Here is an 18,246-nt window from a genome sequence, read left to right as displayed (position 1 = left end):
TTAATTGATTCCAATTCCAAACAAACACTTTTTAATGAGGTTACCTAATTGCATAAGTGTGTCATGTGACCGATTTCGGAGTTCAGATAAGAGTGGTGATTTTTGCGAAAATACACCGCATCGGTGCGTACGGCCAGGTTCCCGTCCGTTCTGACGCGGTAAGACCGTGCATACGCTGTAAGACCGTGCAGAATATGTGTGTTTCCACCGCACACGCAAGGTTTGGATGTCGTCCGTAAACACGCCCCGTTCTTCTACTGTGAGTCCGTCTGTATGCGGAGGTCCGGTGGGCGTTTCTTCGGACGATGTCCGCACAGCGTGGCGTGCGGACCGCTCCGAAAGATTTCGGAAATGTACGCACCACCCAGAATAACCTCCCATGTCTGCCCCTACTCCGGCCTATGCTCCTCTGTTTGCTGCAGCTCGGCGTCTGACCCACGCGGCCAGTTGCCGCCACAGACACAACCTGTGGTCCTGCTATTGTCAGAGCCAATGCTTAGGGGCATCAATTGCCTAACCTAGGGCTGGTTCCATGGGACTGAAGCAGCAGCAGTTTTATGGGCAGCGGCAGAGAGTCAGGTTAAGGTGGCCCCCATTCCCCCGCTCTCCGAGTCGAGTCGAGCCCAGCAGCGTTCATGACAGCTGAAGCGCACGCACGCATAGTGACTGCATACTGACTGTGTAACTGCGCAAACGGAGTCTGACCAGGGGGCGGAGCTACACGGTGAGACGAGTGCTGCAGCAGCATGGCAGGGGAGGAGCTGCTATTGTACTCACTCACAGTGTCCACAAACAGCACCGCCCACCCTGTAGTAAGTAGGTCACACTATACTGTGTGTATATATATATATATATATATATATATATATATATCCATGCATTAGGAGGCCAGCAACATCTTTGTGCAAAAATATCAAAAGTTTTATTTATAATGAAAAAAGGCATAAGTGCACTTATGCCTTTTTTCACTATAAATAAAACTTTTTTATATTTTTGCACAAAGATGTTGCTGGCTTCCTAATGCATGGATGCATTACAATATATACGAGCCCTGGCACTCTGAATCTATTTTAGTAAGTGTGTGCAGTTTTGGCCTCATGGTGTAATATATATATATATATATATATATATATATATATATATATATATATATATATATATATATATATATATATATATATATATATATATATATATATATATATATATAGTATGTAATATTTATGTGGTACATGTCTATGTTTATAACTCTATGACCAATATGTATATGTGCGTGTGTGTGACTGTCTGTAACAATCTGTATGTGTATAAGTGTGTGTGTTTATGGGTATATGTGTGTGTCAGCATGTATGTGTATAAGCGTGTTACTGTATGTGTGTACAGGAGCTTAAGGGCTATTTCACACATTCTGGCTCCTGCCGGACGGCAGAATCCCGCCCGGCCAGGAAGCTGTGCCGCACTAAGAAGTTTAGAATGGAGGGGATGGCCACAGCCCAGCAGCAGTCCCTTCCAGTGGTGGGATCCGGCTGCAACCACCCGTATGAATGGACACAATAGTGTCCATTGACAACTACTTTGCACGGCACGGCTTTTTGCCGTGCGGGATTTCGCCTATCAAGGGAGGAGAGGACCCGCATGCAGCCTCTGCTGGGCCTCATTCTCTGACAGCGAGCTAGTCAGAGATACGGGGACTGTGTTGAAGGGTGCGAAATTTGCTAAGATGAGAGCTCTATTTCACATTGGATGTTCGTGTGGACAACCAATCAGAAGCTATTTCTCATTTAATTAGCACCTTCTAGAAGATAGCAACATCCCACCTGAAATAGTCCTCCCATCACCATAGTAAATTTCTCCCTGACTCTTTATTTTTCCCTCACACCCCGTACAATCACTGACAACCTGCTGATGTCCTGCGCTGCATGAAACATTTGCGTCCTGCACCAAGAACCAATAATCTCTACATTGCATTACAGGGTGCGCCTTCAAACCGTGGGGGTTATTCCGAGTTTGCCAGAGGTGCAGGATTTCGGTTGAGAATTGCCACTTTTAAAATATGTCCATTCTTGGTTTTGCCTTGTAAATGATTGCCGCTTTAATAATATGGCCATTCTAGGCCAAACTCCCGCACCAGCGGCAAACTCGACCCCTATTACATATATTTTGCAGGAAAATGTATGTTTATAGTATACACACAATCAATGTTCCCTCTAATTTTACAAAGGCTGTGTGCGGCAAAAGATTTTGGCTGTGCAACTTTGGAAGGAAATTTACATTTTTGTGCGTCACTTATATATAACTGGAAAATGACGTTCAGCATTTGTGTTAACTTTACTTCAAAATTATATTAAACATTTAAACATTCAAAACACAGCACACTATGTAGTTAATGTGTGAAACACACATTAATTGAGTCCACAACTGCAAAAAGGGACCACTGCTGCTTTGTGCGCTCTGTTGTAATGTCTGTGCGCACGCTTGTCGAGTTGTGTGCGCGCGCACGTGCGCACAGCTTAGAGGGAACACTGCACACAACATAAAACCCAATGCTACACAATGAGAAAATGCTGCTTCTCTGTGCTGCTTTTTTTCTCATCACTGTCCTGACACTTTATAAATATACTTGCAGCCAGCAAGGGCAGACTCATTTCAATAGTTCAAGAGACGAGTTGATCAGTAGCAAAATTAAAACTAAAGAAAATGATCCATCTGGATTGTAATTAATAGACTGTCCTCCAAATAGATCAATAATTCTGATCAGAGGCATAATGGGAAAATCTATGGAGGGCTGTGATTAGATTCTGGCAGCCGCTGAGATCTCTCTCCCTCGCCAGTTTGTCCTTTGATTTGTTTCATCTAATGTATGTAAGCGGCTTGGTGCATTGTGCGCCTCAGCGCCGCGTGTGATGTGTCAGCTGGGAGTTGTGTCAGCATCGGAGGATCTGGGAAGTAACTGACTTGGGCCGCAGAGGAACACCAGTGTTACAGAATAGTTATGGGAGAGTGCGTTTCTATTGCTGTGCGAGGCTGTGGTTCCCGAAGCCTTCCAGGAGAATGTGCTCTTAATAACTGTGCACTTTCCTAACTGCACCATTCTGCCAAGCGCCCTACAGTAATGTCACCTAAGCAACATGTGTTCATGCTATCATTCTAGCACCCTGAACTCCTAGCACACTTTGGTCTGTATCTCAGTACTGCGAATCGAACCAGAGTGCGCGAAAAGCAACAGAGCAGAGAGCGTCACCACAGGCAGGAAAGAGGAACTGCATGTGTTGTGACTGGATTAGAAGGACATACGGTCGTATTGTCGACAGCACTTAGGTCGACAGTCATTAGGTCAACACCGTTGGGTCGACAGGTGGGAAGGTCGACATGGGTGAAGGTCGAAAGGTGTCAAGGTCGACAGGGGACAATGTCGACATGTGTTTAGGTCGACACAGCGTTAGGTCGGCATGGGTTAGGTCGGAAGGTCGACGTGTTTTTTTTTTTTTTTTTTTACTGTTTTTGAGCCGACATGTGCCGACAGGCGGTATTTCATGCCCTACCATCCATTAGGGTGTGGTGGGAGAATAAAATAGTGTGCCGAGCGCAGCGAGGCACCGTGCCCGAAGCATTACGAGCGTAGCGAGTGATGCGAGGGGCCGCAGTCGACTTCGGGTCGACATTTGGGTAAAAAAAACAGTAAAAAAAAACATGTCGACCTTCCGACCTTACCCATGTCGACCTAACGCTGCGTCGACCTAACCCTATGTCGACATTGTCCTCTGTCGACCTTGACACCTGTCGACCTTCACCCATGTCGACCTAGACACCTGTCGACCTTCCCACCTGTCGATCCAATGGTGTCGAACTAATGACTGTCAACCTAAGTGCAGTCAACAATATGATCCACACCCATTAGAAGTGCTATGGAGTCTGCAGATCTCCCTGCACCCAATCACAGACTGCCTCCAAACTGCCCCCCACCCTCACTTAATCTGTTTCTCCCCCTATATTACAGTATATTAAAGCTTCCTCCAGGTGGCTGAAAGCAGAGCCAGATTAGTAACAGAGTAGCTGGGGTGGTCTCCCAGTACCCCCTACTCTCCAAGGCTAAGTACATAGATCTTTATAATACAGGTACACCATCGATTTTATGGCAACCGATGGTCTGCAATGTCTTTTAATTCAGACACATCTGTGGGAGGGTTTAGGACGCCAGTGTGAGGGCAGAAGGAGGGCTTAGAGGTGAATTTGGAGGGTATCAGGTTGTTCAAAGGGAGAGTCACACTGGGGGGGGGGGGGGAACGGGCACTGAGGCTTGCATCCCTTGCAAGCAGGAGACAAGCTGTGGGGGGTTGGGGAGGAGGGAATCGAGCTGCGGGGGTCACGCTGCAGGGAGCTCACTGCATTCAGGTGACACCACCGAAAATCCGCCAAAATCAGTAATCCGGCTCAGTGCTGGAACCGATGACAGGCGGAAAATCGGTGGTGAACCTGTATTACATATTTTAGTGATGCATTATCTCTCCACTTTGTGTACATACTGTAGGTCTGCAATGCAGAATACGGCATTTTTCAGGAGGGTCTCTGACGTCAGCGATGACCACCAGCCTGGTTCTGTACCAGAGTAGTGGAAGCCCTAGACTTAATCAGGTGGAAAAAACTGTTTGATGGTTCTGTTTTTGCGAATGCCTAGCTATTTGTGATGCGTTCGCAGTTTTGCAAGGCACGTTTATGCTATATTTCCGAGTGACGACTTTTTGATCGCAGGCAACTGCTTTGTCACTAATTAGCGATCCATGCTGAATTAGGCACTTAGGATGCCTCCCTGTCTTTATGCCCTCTCTGCCTAATGCACTGCGGAGCAGGTCATGGGGGGACTGGTAACCAGTCTGTCTGCAGATCTCTGCGATATTTATTTATCATTTAATGTTCGCAGCATATGAAAATTAACGTTTTTGAGTGATACCCGCTAATAAGTATTACCTAGAATGTATGACAAGGGACATAGCCACCATAGTCAGATTTACCAAGGTGCAGAATTTGAAGCATTGCAGTGGGCGCATTTCCGTTTCTGATAACCCTTCCCATAGTACTGTAAAGGGGATTATCCAGACCTGATGCAGGCCGAGCGATTATCGATCTATTTACTTGCTGGCTGTATGCAAGGTGATTGACAGAAAGCCAGCAGTTGTGGTGGTGGTCACCAGGCCGTTTACTGGGAGTGTCATGGAAATGGCAGGCGTGCCCAGGAGTTTCCAGGGAAGGCGTGTGACATCAGCGCAGGCTTATTGGCCGGTTATTATCGCACTGGTCGAGTAGGTCCTGGCCAAGCCATTCTCTCCAGGAAGGGAGGGCAGGGGGCAGCAGCAGGGGAACGCTCAGCATGGGCGACCCCATAAAAGTGCTGGGCATTCCCCTGAGAACGCAGGAGTAGCGATGCCTGCGGCTAACGTCACATGACGCAAGTGGTGCCCCCAAATTTGGCAGATAGCGTCCTGAATAAAAGTCAGTCTAGAACGACTTTAATTACCAAAGGGGAGAAAAATCATTTGATGGTTAGCGACCATCGAATGATTTCTCTCCCATTCGGCCGCATGCAAGGGGATGTGATCACATACACATCCTCTCTCCTGCTATCGAGGGGATTCGTGCGACGTGGCGGGAAGCATGTACCCAGGGTTGCCTTCCTTTAAAGTCTCCTCTCTGGGAGAAGCCCGGAGAAGAGAGACTGTCAGCAGCCCTTCGGGGGCAGGGCCCGGTGTAGACATCATCAAGCCCCGCCCCCAGTATTGGAAATCCCAGAGGGGGCATGGCTAAATGACACAATTTGCGGTACTTATGTATTATCTGGGCTGCCGATTTTTTGATTGTATGTCTTAACTTAAGGCATACAATCAGATGCGATGAGATGCGATATCCCATCGCATCGCATCGCATACGACCATATCGCATACGACCATATCGCATGCGATGACCCGATTTTTCCATAGGATTCAATGTTAAAATGGACTGAGTCCATTTTAACATGGAATTCAATGGGAAAAAGGGGTCCTTTTCATACCCCTACTATCCAAGTGGGCATGGAGTTGGATATAAACCTGTAGCGAGCCACCGAGCCCGAAGCGTGGCGAGCGAACGGTATTCTGTGTCCGCTCGCCACGCTTCGGGCTCGGTGGCTCGCTACGCTCGCCACAGGTTTATATCCAACTCCATGCCCACTTGGATAGTAGGGGTATGAAAAGGACCCCTTTTTCCCATTGAATTCCATGTTAAAATGGACTCAGTCCATTTTAACATTGAATCCTATGGAAAACTCGGGTCCATCGCATCGCATCGCATGCGATATGGTCGGATGCGATGCGATGGACCCGATTTCAAAATCGGCAGCCCAGTTAGTACATAAGTACCCAATTTGCATATTTAGCCCCACCCCAGAAAAGCTGCTAATCGCTGGAAATTCACGCTGCCACGGGGGAGATGCAGGGCAGCGGTAGCTGGGAGGGTTGCCCACCTTTCTGATTTTCGGGAGCCTCCCGTCCATTTCGGGGGGGGAGGGGGGGTAGGCAACCCTGCACTATTCACTAGGCTGCGATTACACTCAGGTATGAATCAGGCCCAATATTCTTTCCAGTAGAATTCCCTGCTCTAGCACCCGGCCGAGGATACAATCTGCACATTTCAAGGTCTCTCCGGAATGTCACTCAATACTAGCGAGGATGCAAAAAAAAAAGTCTAAGTCATCCACGGAAGATTTAATTTTTGCTGAAAGATTATTCAGTCCCTGACATTTGCTTGTCGGCCTTTCAGTGACTGTAAAGTCTGCAGGGGCATATAAAGGAGAATTGCATCGCTTCTCAAGGAATAGCACAGAGCTTGCTATAGGAATCTGCAGGTTATATAAAGGTTCTCTTACAGTAAGTAGGAATTGTGTGCTATTTGTATATAGTGTATTCTGTGCGCTATCTCCTGCATATATCACATTGCACAAGAAGTTATGAATGACAATAAGAGCATATCACACACAGCTTGAATGAAACCATATGTAGGCTGGTGGACTGTGCTGTAGTATGCTTCACTGCTGTTGTGTTCTCAGCAAATAACTTGGCGGTTGCTGACTAAATGCTGCCATATATCTGTGAAAATTTATTTCGCACCCCACTTCTAGAGTGATGCCATGCACCAGTGGCAACTCCAGGGAGGCGGGGCTGCAGAACAGTTCACAATTCAAATAGGGGAACCACACCCACCAGGGAGTCAATTTGGAATGGCAGTTGGTGGCAGTGGGTGTGGTTCCCCTATTAGAATTTTGATACTGTGCTGCAGCCCCTCCTCCCCTGTCCTCAAGAGAGGGGCCATCATAGTGAATACCTGGCCTGGGGCATGACTGGGCACACATATACTGCTGGCACAGGTATGGGGATAGGCTCACTGTATGGTGGGGTGTCCAGGTCACACGGACCCCTTATCTCTTACCATGCCCCTGCCTAATGGCCTGTATAAAGTAGCAAATACTTGTTTTCATAGAATTTCTTGTATGTAATAGATTATAGAACTCACATTTTTTGGTTCTGGGATAAATGATAGACAATGTCCATGTCGACATTCATAAGGTTGACCATTAATAGTGACTAGGTCAACACCTGAAAATGGTCGACAGACAGTAGGTTAACAGTCACACAAGGTCGACATGAGTAAATGGTCGACGTATACATGGCCGACACAGGAAAAGGTCAACACAAGGTTTTCGGTATTTTTTTAGTGTCTACGTCGACATGGACACTGTATAAGTGTAGCGCATCCCCTGGCACAGCTCGCTGCGCTTGGCACACTATTATATTCTCTCTATGCCCACAGAGACGGTAAAGTATGAACAAGTCGGCTAAAAAGAAAATCCAAAAAACTCACGTAGACCTTTTGCTGTATTGACCATGGCTATGTTGACCATTTGCTTGTGTCAACCTTGTGTCATTGCTGACCTAGTGTATGTTGAGCATTTTCAAGTGTCGACCTAATCACTGTCGACCATTAGTGGTCCACCTTTAGGTCGACCTAGACATTGTCTACCTGTTGACCAGATACCCGTTTTTTTTTTTTTTTATCATCATCCTAGCGGGTATTGTACAGCTTTATGTACCGTTGACCTGATTCAGATCCACTTGCTAAGCAGCGTATATTCATAGGTAACGCGGCTTACCAGGTGAGTGAACGGCCGCACGCACCCCACCACAGCACGAATGTCAGCGCCAGCATGTAAATTAATGTGTATCCAACCATCGAATCATATTTTTTTTCCCGTTAGCAGACACGAAACATCGGTCCCCACAGTGAATTTGCAGGAAAGTGATCCAGAATCAGGCCCCATGTCCTGATTCCTAGACACAGCTCTAAATGAAAAAAGTGACAATCCCACAAGAAGAGATTTTCTACAAATAGTGTTACAGTGAATATAAAGTCTCCACACCGTGACATGTGTGACTTGGGAAGCCTCAAATTCAGATAAATCACGTCAGACCTTTTCCACTCCAGGGCTTGGCTCAGTTCGGTGCGAGTTGGTTCCAGCGAGTCATTGTCACAGTAAATTCCCACTGCAAATTTATTTATTTATTAACAGTTTCTTATATAGCGCACACATATTCCGCAGCGCTTTACAGAGAATATTTGAACATTCACATCAGTCCCTGCCCCAGTGGAGCTTACAATCTATATTCCTACCACATGTACACGCGCACACAGACATTCTAGGGCTAATTTTGTTGGGAGCCAATTAGCCTACCAGTATATTTTTGGATTGTGGGAGGAAACCGGAGTACCCGGAGGAAACCCACGCAAGCACGGGGAGAATATACAAACTCCGCACAGTTAGGGCCATGATGGGAATGGAACTCATGACCTCAGCGCTGTGAGGCAGTAATGCGAACCATTACACCATCCATACTGCCCCATTTCCAATTCAGTTCCACACTCTCATTGCTTTTCCAGAACAAATTTGTATTGTTTTTTGTGTGTGTGTGTGTGTGTCCAAAAGATATTTGTCATGGTAAAAATGTTGGGGCTTGCTTCAGAAGTCCTTGTACACCCCTGTAATGACAGCAATCATCATTAACGGCGTGCAGGAGCATAAATAGAGGATATAGTGAACAATAACTCACAATACGCCAGGGTTGCCGACCCTCCTGGAATGGCTGGGAGTGTCCTGAAAATCAGGTCCCCCCTCCCGACCCCCGGAAAGGTGGGCAACCCTCCTGGATTGTGGGGGACTAACGCTCCGCCCCCCGATTGCGCATCCTCCCCCCTGACCGTGACGTTTAAATATTGCCATCTGTGGGTCACCAAGGAGGGGGCGGGGCTAACGTGCTAACATAATTACGTCATTTTAGCCCCTCCACGGAGGTCGGCAAATCGGGTTATTTTCCATCCTGGGGGCGGGGCTTAATGATGCCGGAGAGGAGACTACAAAAGTCGGCAGCCCTGCAATATCCTCTAGTGCAGGCCTGCAGGCTTGGCCAAACCGGTTCTCGAGATCTACCAATGGTACACAGCTGTAGTCACTACTAACTGTCACATTTTCAAACCTGCTGCATTCATTCCTACTAAAAGGGGGTTATTCTGGTCTACACACTCGCATGCAAATTCGAATGTGAGCTCAGCGTTTTTAAATCCACATGCGCATGTTTTACATCCATTCACAGCCGTGCAGGCAACCCAGCGTGCGAGGTGGACCTGCGAGCACTGGGCGCGCTTAGTCCACATGGCAGCCACATTGCTGCTAAATGTACTGTATGGTAGTCATTGAGGTGCTATCTGTACTTTATGATGCTTTGTTACTGTATAGCTGTCACTGGAATGGTCTGTGAACTGTATTACAGTCAGTGGGCTGCTTAATGTACTGTGGGTCTTATTAAGAGATGTACACAACCGAATTTGGAGCTGTGAATTTATTACGCAGCAACTATGCATAAATATTCCAATGTCACTAACACCTGAATACTGCATGTACGGAGACATCCACCGGTGGCTCTGCAAATCCAGTTGGCTGCATACAAAGACACAGCATCTGTCGCAGGTCAGTACAGAATCACAGTCAGCGCCCCAAAAATGGTTGTGCCAGATCTACATTTTTGCCATGACAGTAACATCCGCCAGTCTCTGGCTGTCAGTCACTTTGCTAATAAATCCAATATGCGACCACTGTCATAAGGGCCAGTGCCAGATTAAGCCTTCGGGGGGCCCGGGGTACTTTAGACAGGGGGGCCCCCTTGCACTTGTCATTACTGGCCGCAAACTGCATGGGAGAATATTACACTGTCAAAACACAAAGTAAAGGCAGTATAAACTTGGTCAATGGGTAACTGCAGGGGATATATATATATATATATATCTATATATATATATAGATATATATATATATAGATATATATATATATATATAGATATATATATATATATACACACATACATACTTACCACATGAAAAGCCTGTGTTTGTCCCTCTGAACCTTACTCTGTTGGAGACCTCACAGTCCTAGTGCTGCCTCTGATTAAAAAGCCTTCCATGACTAAGCTGCTGCTGCTGTTCTCCATGGGCCTGAGAAGCATGTAATGAGCTCCACCAATCAGAGCTCAGTACAAACCTCTCAGCCTCTGCCCTCTGGTGCAAAGTGTCATGGGACTTAGTCAACTCCCAGTAATGCACAGCACACTCATGTAATCAGTGTGCCTTGGCTCCCGATGCTCAGCACCATTAATCATTGTCACATTGGCAGATAGGTGAAGCTGCAGCACTACCCCACTGCCATGCACAAAACATTTAGCTAAAAAAATTAAAAATTTTTTTTTTTTTTTTTTTTAAATGCATGCCAACCACAAGAGGCCCCTAGCTAGAGGGGGGCCCAGGGGCACTGACCCCTTGTGCCTCCATTATAATCCGGCCCTGATAAGGGCACTGCAACACATACACCGTGCTACTCAGCTGCATGATCATCTGCTGGGAATTTCTTAACTGCGTAAAAATTCTGTTTATGTACATCTCTGAATCAGACCCTGTATGGTGGTCACTAGGATGTTCAGTGTATTTGTACATTGTGGTCACTGGGATCCTCAATATACTTTGTCGTTCTCTGTGCTGTGCTGTATGCCTGTGGTGCTCTGTGGTTTGTGGTGCTATCTGGAATGCTGTGTATTACATGATGATCACTGGGATGCAGTCTGTACTGTTTGGTATTCACGGACATGCACTGGGGTAATTAGAATGCTGTCTTTACTGTGTGGTGGTCATGTGGATGCTGTTTTTACTTTATGGGAGTCACATGGATACTGTCTGCACTATGGCCCTTATTCTGGTTCACTCACAAAGGCAAATTCCTTCTCAAATGGACAAAACCATGTGCACTTGCAGTTGCAGATGTAACGTGCAGATAAAAGTTAGATTGGTACTTATGTAGTATCTGGGCTGCCGATTTTGAAATCGGGTCCATCGCATCGCATACGACCATATCGCATGCGATGCGATGCGATGGACCCGATTTTTCCATAGGATTCAATGTTAAAATGGACTGAGTCCATTTTAACATGGAATTCAATGGGAAAAGGGGTCCTTTTCATACCCCTACTATCCAAGTGGGCATGGAGTTGGATATAAACCTGTGGCGAGCGTAGCGAGCCACCGAGCCCGAAGCGTGGCGTGCGGACACAGAATACCGTCCCCTCGCGGGGCTCGCTTCGCTCGCCACTCTTCTGGCAGGTTTATATCCAACTCCATGCTCACTACGATAGTAGTGGACTCAGTCCATTTTAACATTGAATCCTATGGAAAAATCGGGTCATCGCATCGCATGCGATATGGTCGCATGCGATGCGATGTGATATCGCATCGCACTGATTGTATGCCTTAAGTTAAGGTATACAATCAAAAAATCGGCAGCCCAGATACTACATAAGTACCGTTAGATTTAGTTACATCTGCCCCACCTGCAGTGCACATGGTTTTGTCAATTTGAGAAGGAATTTGCCTTTGCGAGTGAACCATATTAAGGGCCTTTATGTTGGTCACAGGGATGCTCTCTGTATTGTGACTATGGCTAACAGTCTGTTATTTTTATTTATTTGAGCCAATCATGTAGGGGGTGTCATGCGGTTGAAGGGGTATGACCACAGCCCTCTTGGTGCACAACGGTAAAAGTTCAGCACATTTCCACAGATCTATGAGTTCCTGGGTTCTGGCGCGGTACAGTTAATTCTTTTGAGTAGGTCTATTCAGCAGAACTCCCCAGGGAGAGGAAGGGATAACTAATTGATCCATTCCACCCCCTCAGTGCTGAAGGAGAATTAGCGTTAACCCTATTTTTTTTTAGTGCTTTTCAAGCAGGGGAAGCAAATATGGTCCTAACAGATCGCCTCACATGAGCGGGCGCAGTAATTTCCAGTCTGCTTCTCGCAATGTAGATGCGTAATACACGGATAAATCTTCATCCCGACAAGCTTTTGATTAGGAAATAATTGCAGCAGCTGTATCGTATTATGAGGTTTTTAATGAATGTAGCTTGCTTTATCTGGGTTGGAATTTCACCCCAGATTAATTATTTTGAGACAAATTAACTGCACTTAAATGCTTGTCTAAGAGACTGAGGCTGCAGAGACACATATATATGGATATATTATGGTATTCGGGATGATTTCTGGCACCGTAGTGTGTGCTGAAAGGCTTTAGGTATTTAAATTCTATTTCTCTTGGGTGAGACTGGCGGCTTTTAGACTAATTATTATTAGCCCCAGCTCAGGTAATATGAATAAATAAGCTAATGGTAGCGACAGTGGTTTTTTTTTTAAATCTGTTGTTAAACTACAGCACCAGCCGTCAATTAGATGTTATGGCTGAGTAGTGTAACTATAGGTAGAGCATTTTATCCAGAGGCGTGGGTAGTGTTTTATGGGGATTGGGTAAAAACTAAAACGGTCCGGCCCCCGGAACAATGGACCGATCCGGCGCCATGCTTGACATCTATCCAGGGCTGCCATCAGGGGGTGCTATGGGTACAATTGTCCTGGGCCCTGCCACCCTGGCAGAGAGGGGAGAGCCCGGGCATTCTGTTGCACATTCCACCCCACCCCCGGCCGATCTTTGACCGCCACCTTGATTTGACTGGGTCGTCCGCTGCCGCAGCGCGCCGCGCATCATCCGCCACCCTACTTCATTTAATAGTGGCAGGCCATGGGTCACCCGCTGCCGCAGCCACCCACCAACATCCGTTTAATAGCGGCGGGTCGCATGTCATCATCTTCCGCAGCCCACCGCTCGCCAGCCTCCTTTATTTACCTGCTACCCTGCGCTCGGAAGGGGGGCCCTGACTATTTTGTCAGTCCCGTCTCCAACGATTTCTGATGGCAGCCCTGCATCTATCACCAGGTAGGGCAATATAACAGCCTCCACTTATGAATATCTAAACTGCAGTGTAAGAATAAAGCAACCAATATTTACCCTGCATAGAAACAAAATAACTCACCCAAATCTAAATCTGTGCATGTTACATCTGCCCCAGCTGCAGTGCAGCATGGTTTTATCTGTTTGCAAAAAATGCAGCCTTGCTAACAGGTGTGAATGAGGTCCTATGTAATAGAGGAAGAAGGTTCACCATGTCATACGTCATTGGAAATCATTATACTATTATAAAATAAACAAAAATTATGAATCCACTGTGGTGGCGAGTGCAAATCCACAGCACACGCCACCACCAGGTTTGGGGTGCAAAATGGTATGTGACCACATTACTAAAAAAACACAGAGCTCGGCGCTCACCGTAACAAGCGATTGGGTTTTGGTATAATATATGACAGCGCTGGACTGTTTGAGGGATATGTTTATGTGCAGTGTATGACGGTAACCACAGGATGTAGTAAAACATGCAAAGGTCGGGATACGGTCGTATTGTGGACAGCACTTAGGTCGACAGTCATTAGGTCGACACTGTTGGGTCGACATGGTTCTAGGTTGTGTTAAAGTCGAGTTGCACACACGCCATTTTAGGATAGTATGGCCGCCATTTTGGTTCGCAGAGTTGCGCAAATAAAGTATACATACCCGAGTCTGTGTGACAAAGTGGACCAGGAGCGCAGCCATCCTATTACACATAAATTCATAATACCATACTTACACCAAATAAAATATAGTTAATTAAAGGTTTAGAGCACTACACATAGTTTAATCAGCATTACATACTTCTGTCTGTATAATGTTTGGTACCGTTACGTTCCGTTTCTCATGCGCAGTGCTCCGGTCATTGCGAATAATTCGCAATTCATACGGTCCGATAGTTACGGACAAAATCTATATTCCAAGGACTATTTCTGTTAAAATGCGTGTGTCAAAAGAATCTAGATATAACCGGTTCTTGTAGCTATTTGCGACCCCCGACGACGATGCCAACACACAAAGGACTCCAAAGTTCACTCCCCCTGCACCTATGCAAACCAGGTGTAATACTTTGCCCCAATCACTGAGGACTGGACATTCGAACCCTGACCAATAGGAATGGCCTTTGACCTCCCCCTTCTGACCCTATAAGATAGCTAACCCTGGGCGGGCTCTGTCACTTCGACACTGCTTCTATCCCTTACCATTGACCGGGCTATAGTTCAATCTGAATATAGCGAGCTCCGACCGGACTGCGCTGCGCATATTTGAGACGGTAAACGGTTGCATTCCCTGTACTTACTTTTATTGTATCGTTGGCTGATTGTATCCTGTGCCTGTTTTCTTTCCCAAGTAGAGTCTTATTGTATAATTATTGTTAGATAATTGTATCACGTGTTACCCTGTATTTTCTTCTTTCTGTAATCCCCTGTTGTCCATTAGGGACTAAATACACTATATACGGAGAATCTATCTCCTCACTTGTTATATCGTGGTCTCGTCTAAATTATTTGCATCTTGCGATAAGGTGTATTACGGACATTGTCCTTTAAGTGTATTCGCAGATTAGAGACAAAGTACTGTGAAAGGATCTCTTATCACTGCATTGATTCAAGCGTGTACAATACACTGTAAAGGTACGCTACGCTGCGCTACGCTTTGTTCGCAAGTAGCTAGGAATAAAGGGTACACAGGTTACGGACATAATACGTAACCTATGCTTTTCACTTATTGTTCTTTGGTCATATAAATATCAGGTATTGATAGTTGACATGGGTCAAGGTCGACAGGTGTCCAGGTCGACATGGGACAAGGTCGACATGGGTTTGGGTCGACATATGCGTTAGGTCAACATGGGTTTTTTCACTGTTTTTTGAGCCGACATGTGCCGACAAGTAGTATTTCATGCCTTACCATCCACTAGGGCGTGAGAATAAAATAGCATGCCGAGCGCAGCGAGGCACCGTACCTGAAGCATAGCGAGCAGCTGCGGTTGACTTCCAACTGTGTCCATGTCGACTGTGTCGACATACGGGTGAAAAACCCCATGTCGACCTAACGACCTGTCGACCTTGACCCATGTCGACCTAGAACCCTGTGGACCTTTCCCCCCCCCCTGTCGACCCAACGGTGTCGACCAAATGAATGTCGACCTAAGTGTGGTCGATAAAATGATTAACACCCCAAAGGTCAGCAGGTACAAGGTCGACATGGAAATGGTGGACACAGAAAATGTTTTAAGGAGGACAGAAAAGAGTGCCTTTTCTTGGTGCACCTAGAGAAATAATACTTAGTAAAACATCACTTTTATTGAGTTCATTTAAAATAGTTGCGAAGATATAAAAAGGACTGGACAACACGTAAGACAACAAATAGTGATTTTTAAAAAGGATAAGAATCCTCACCTAGCGGGACCCCACTACCCGTTATCACCGTTATTATTTATAATAGATATAGTGTGGCACAGAAGACTTGTTTATATTACCAAAGTCATGTAATGTGGATAAGTCAGGTTTGTAACTTTATCATATACAATGTATCACAATAGTCCTGAGGCTCACTTAGTGCAGCCACCAGCACGCGCTTGAACACGGATGTGATGCCGTTTCAGCGCTGCTGTTAGGCTTGCTGGAGCCAGTAGTTCCACAACCTGCGTTCCAACCGCAGAGCTGAGTCTGAGGTGTGCCTGTGTGCACTCCCTCGCTCATGTGGATCTAGAACAGGCAGGGACACACACGGCTCTGGCGCCAGAGACCGTGTCAGTGTACTGATTGGGGACCGTGTCCAACGGAAACCCCAATGTAGCCAACAACAAATATATATACAGTTTGTAAGTGGGGAGGGGAAAGTGGGGTATTAGACACACTAGGTGTGTAGTTAGTCTAACGACCTGTCGACCTAGACACCTGTCGACCTTGACCCATGTCGACCTAGAACCCTGTGGACCTTCCCCCCCCCCTGTCGACCCAACGGTGTCGACCAAATGAATGTCGACCTAAGTGTGGTCGATAAAATGATTAACACCCCAAAGGTCAGCAGGTACAAGGTCGACATGGAAATGGTGGACACAGAAAATGGCCGCATTGAGTTTTTGGTGTCAATTTGCTTGAGCACATGGACCCTAATTTAGGATCGTATTCAGGTCCATACGCATCCGAGCACATCAACCAGAATAACCCCCTTAGTGTACAGTGTCCCCTCGCATTGATCACTTCACTCTTCATGCTTTAAGCTAAAGTATGAAAAAGTTTTTCAAAAACACTAACGTTGCCCATTTAACCATGTTGCCAATGTCGACCAAATGCATGTTGGATAGAGAGGATTTTTACTGAGCCACCCACAGCGCAATTAGTGACACTCTGCCCAGGAAATACAATAAAGCCTTCACCAAAAAAGCTCAAAAGGACATGGAATACAACAAAGTTTTGTACATCCACTGGCAAGTTTTCACACAAATAGACGTATAAATCACTTACACAAGGATTAATATACTCTAGAATGGAGTCTCTTTGGATCTAAAAGAAACTCAAACAAAGAAAGACGACCATAGTGCAGCAATGTTTTAAACGTGAAGCAATGATAATATTTATTCAGTGCACTCACATTCCATAGGATAAAATGCGCATATCAATAGGTCTTTTTCTTTTTCACTCCAACATGATCCTCCACATATAAGTTCCCTAGGGACTCGATGAAAGATATATAGTGCAACACCGTTTTTTTATATTAAAAATAACAATTCTTTATTACACTCACATGTGGTTGATAAAAACAAACAAAATACCCCTCAGGGTGATAGGATCCTCAGACTGTGCTGTGGAGCATCAAGTAAAACCCTCTAGGTAACCGACCAGCGGTCCTCAGCGGGGATACAGCTTCCTCCAATGGCCTCAGAATAGGGTCCGTTCGGTGGTGTTCATCCAGCTTAAGCGCGCTTTCGGGCAGGTAAAGCCCTTCCTCAGAAGTCTAATGCACACCATCGGACGGGGCCTTTTTATTCCCCCTCCAATTACAAACTTACAACAGCTGATACGCTCATTCAGCCGTTCACTTCCTGGTTTACGAAACCGGAAGTGACGTTCCGTTCCATCTGACAATATTAGTCCGTCATTTCCTGCCAATTGATGTGTTCCAATTGGCCGGAAATGACGGACTAATATTGTTTGAGTTTCTTTTAGATCCAAAGAGACTCCATTCTAGAGTATATTAATCATTGTGTAAGTGATTTATACGTCTATTTGTGTGAAAACTCGCCAGTGGATGTACACAGAGCCGGCCTTAGGCATAGGCAAACTAGGCAATTGCCTAGGGCATTTGGAATGCCTAGGGGCATCAGCAGCTTATGCTGATGAAAATGATATGCAGCATGCCTATATTCTGTGTGTGAGTGAGACTGTATCTGCATATGAAATAGTGTATTCATGGAAATCACTGTAACATAGCATTCCGTATGCAGGTACAGCCACAGCCGCTCACAGAATATAGGCATGCCGCATATCATTTTAATCATTGGAAGCTCCTTGTGTGTCCTGGTCATAACAATGCAAATAAGATGAATTTTCAGCAAAAAAGGCACCCAATGTTCGCAGAACTAGCCAGGAGCTGCATGGCCTATTGAGGCAAGATGTATGAGGAAACATCTGTATCCAAGGCAGAGGTCACAGTGTTAGCAGCTGTGCGAGTGCTGTATGCGGGTGGGTTGGTTGTGCAATAGTGTTCGGCATATGTGTAAGGGGCATTATGTGTGTCATGTATAAACGCATTATTAATGTGCGACATATGTGTAACAGGCATTATGTGTGTCATGTGTATAAGGGCATTAATAATGTGCAACATATGTGTAAGGGGCATTATGTGTG

The 18,246-nt window shown here is 45.9% G+C and overlaps 1 protein-coding gene across 1 annotated transcript in view; it reads left to right on the top strand.

Annotated features, from left to right (window-relative positions):
* Positions 1-18,246, top strand: part of LOC146020068 (heparan sulfate glucosamine 3-O-sulfotransferase 2-like) — a 59,135-nt gene that overhangs the window by 37,307 nt on the left and 3,582 nt on the right. The window lies entirely within an intron of this gene.

This window comes from Crinia signifera, chromosome 7, assembly GCF_055691185.1.
Source record: "Crinia signifera chromosome 7, ASM5569118v1, whole genome shotgun sequence".
In the NCBI taxonomy this organism is placed as follows: domain Eukaryota; kingdom Metazoa; phylum Chordata; class Amphibia; order Anura; family Myobatrachidae; genus Crinia; species Crinia signifera.
Note: the sequence above shows the minus strand (reverse complement) of the source record. Positions and strands in the feature narration are given on the sequence as shown.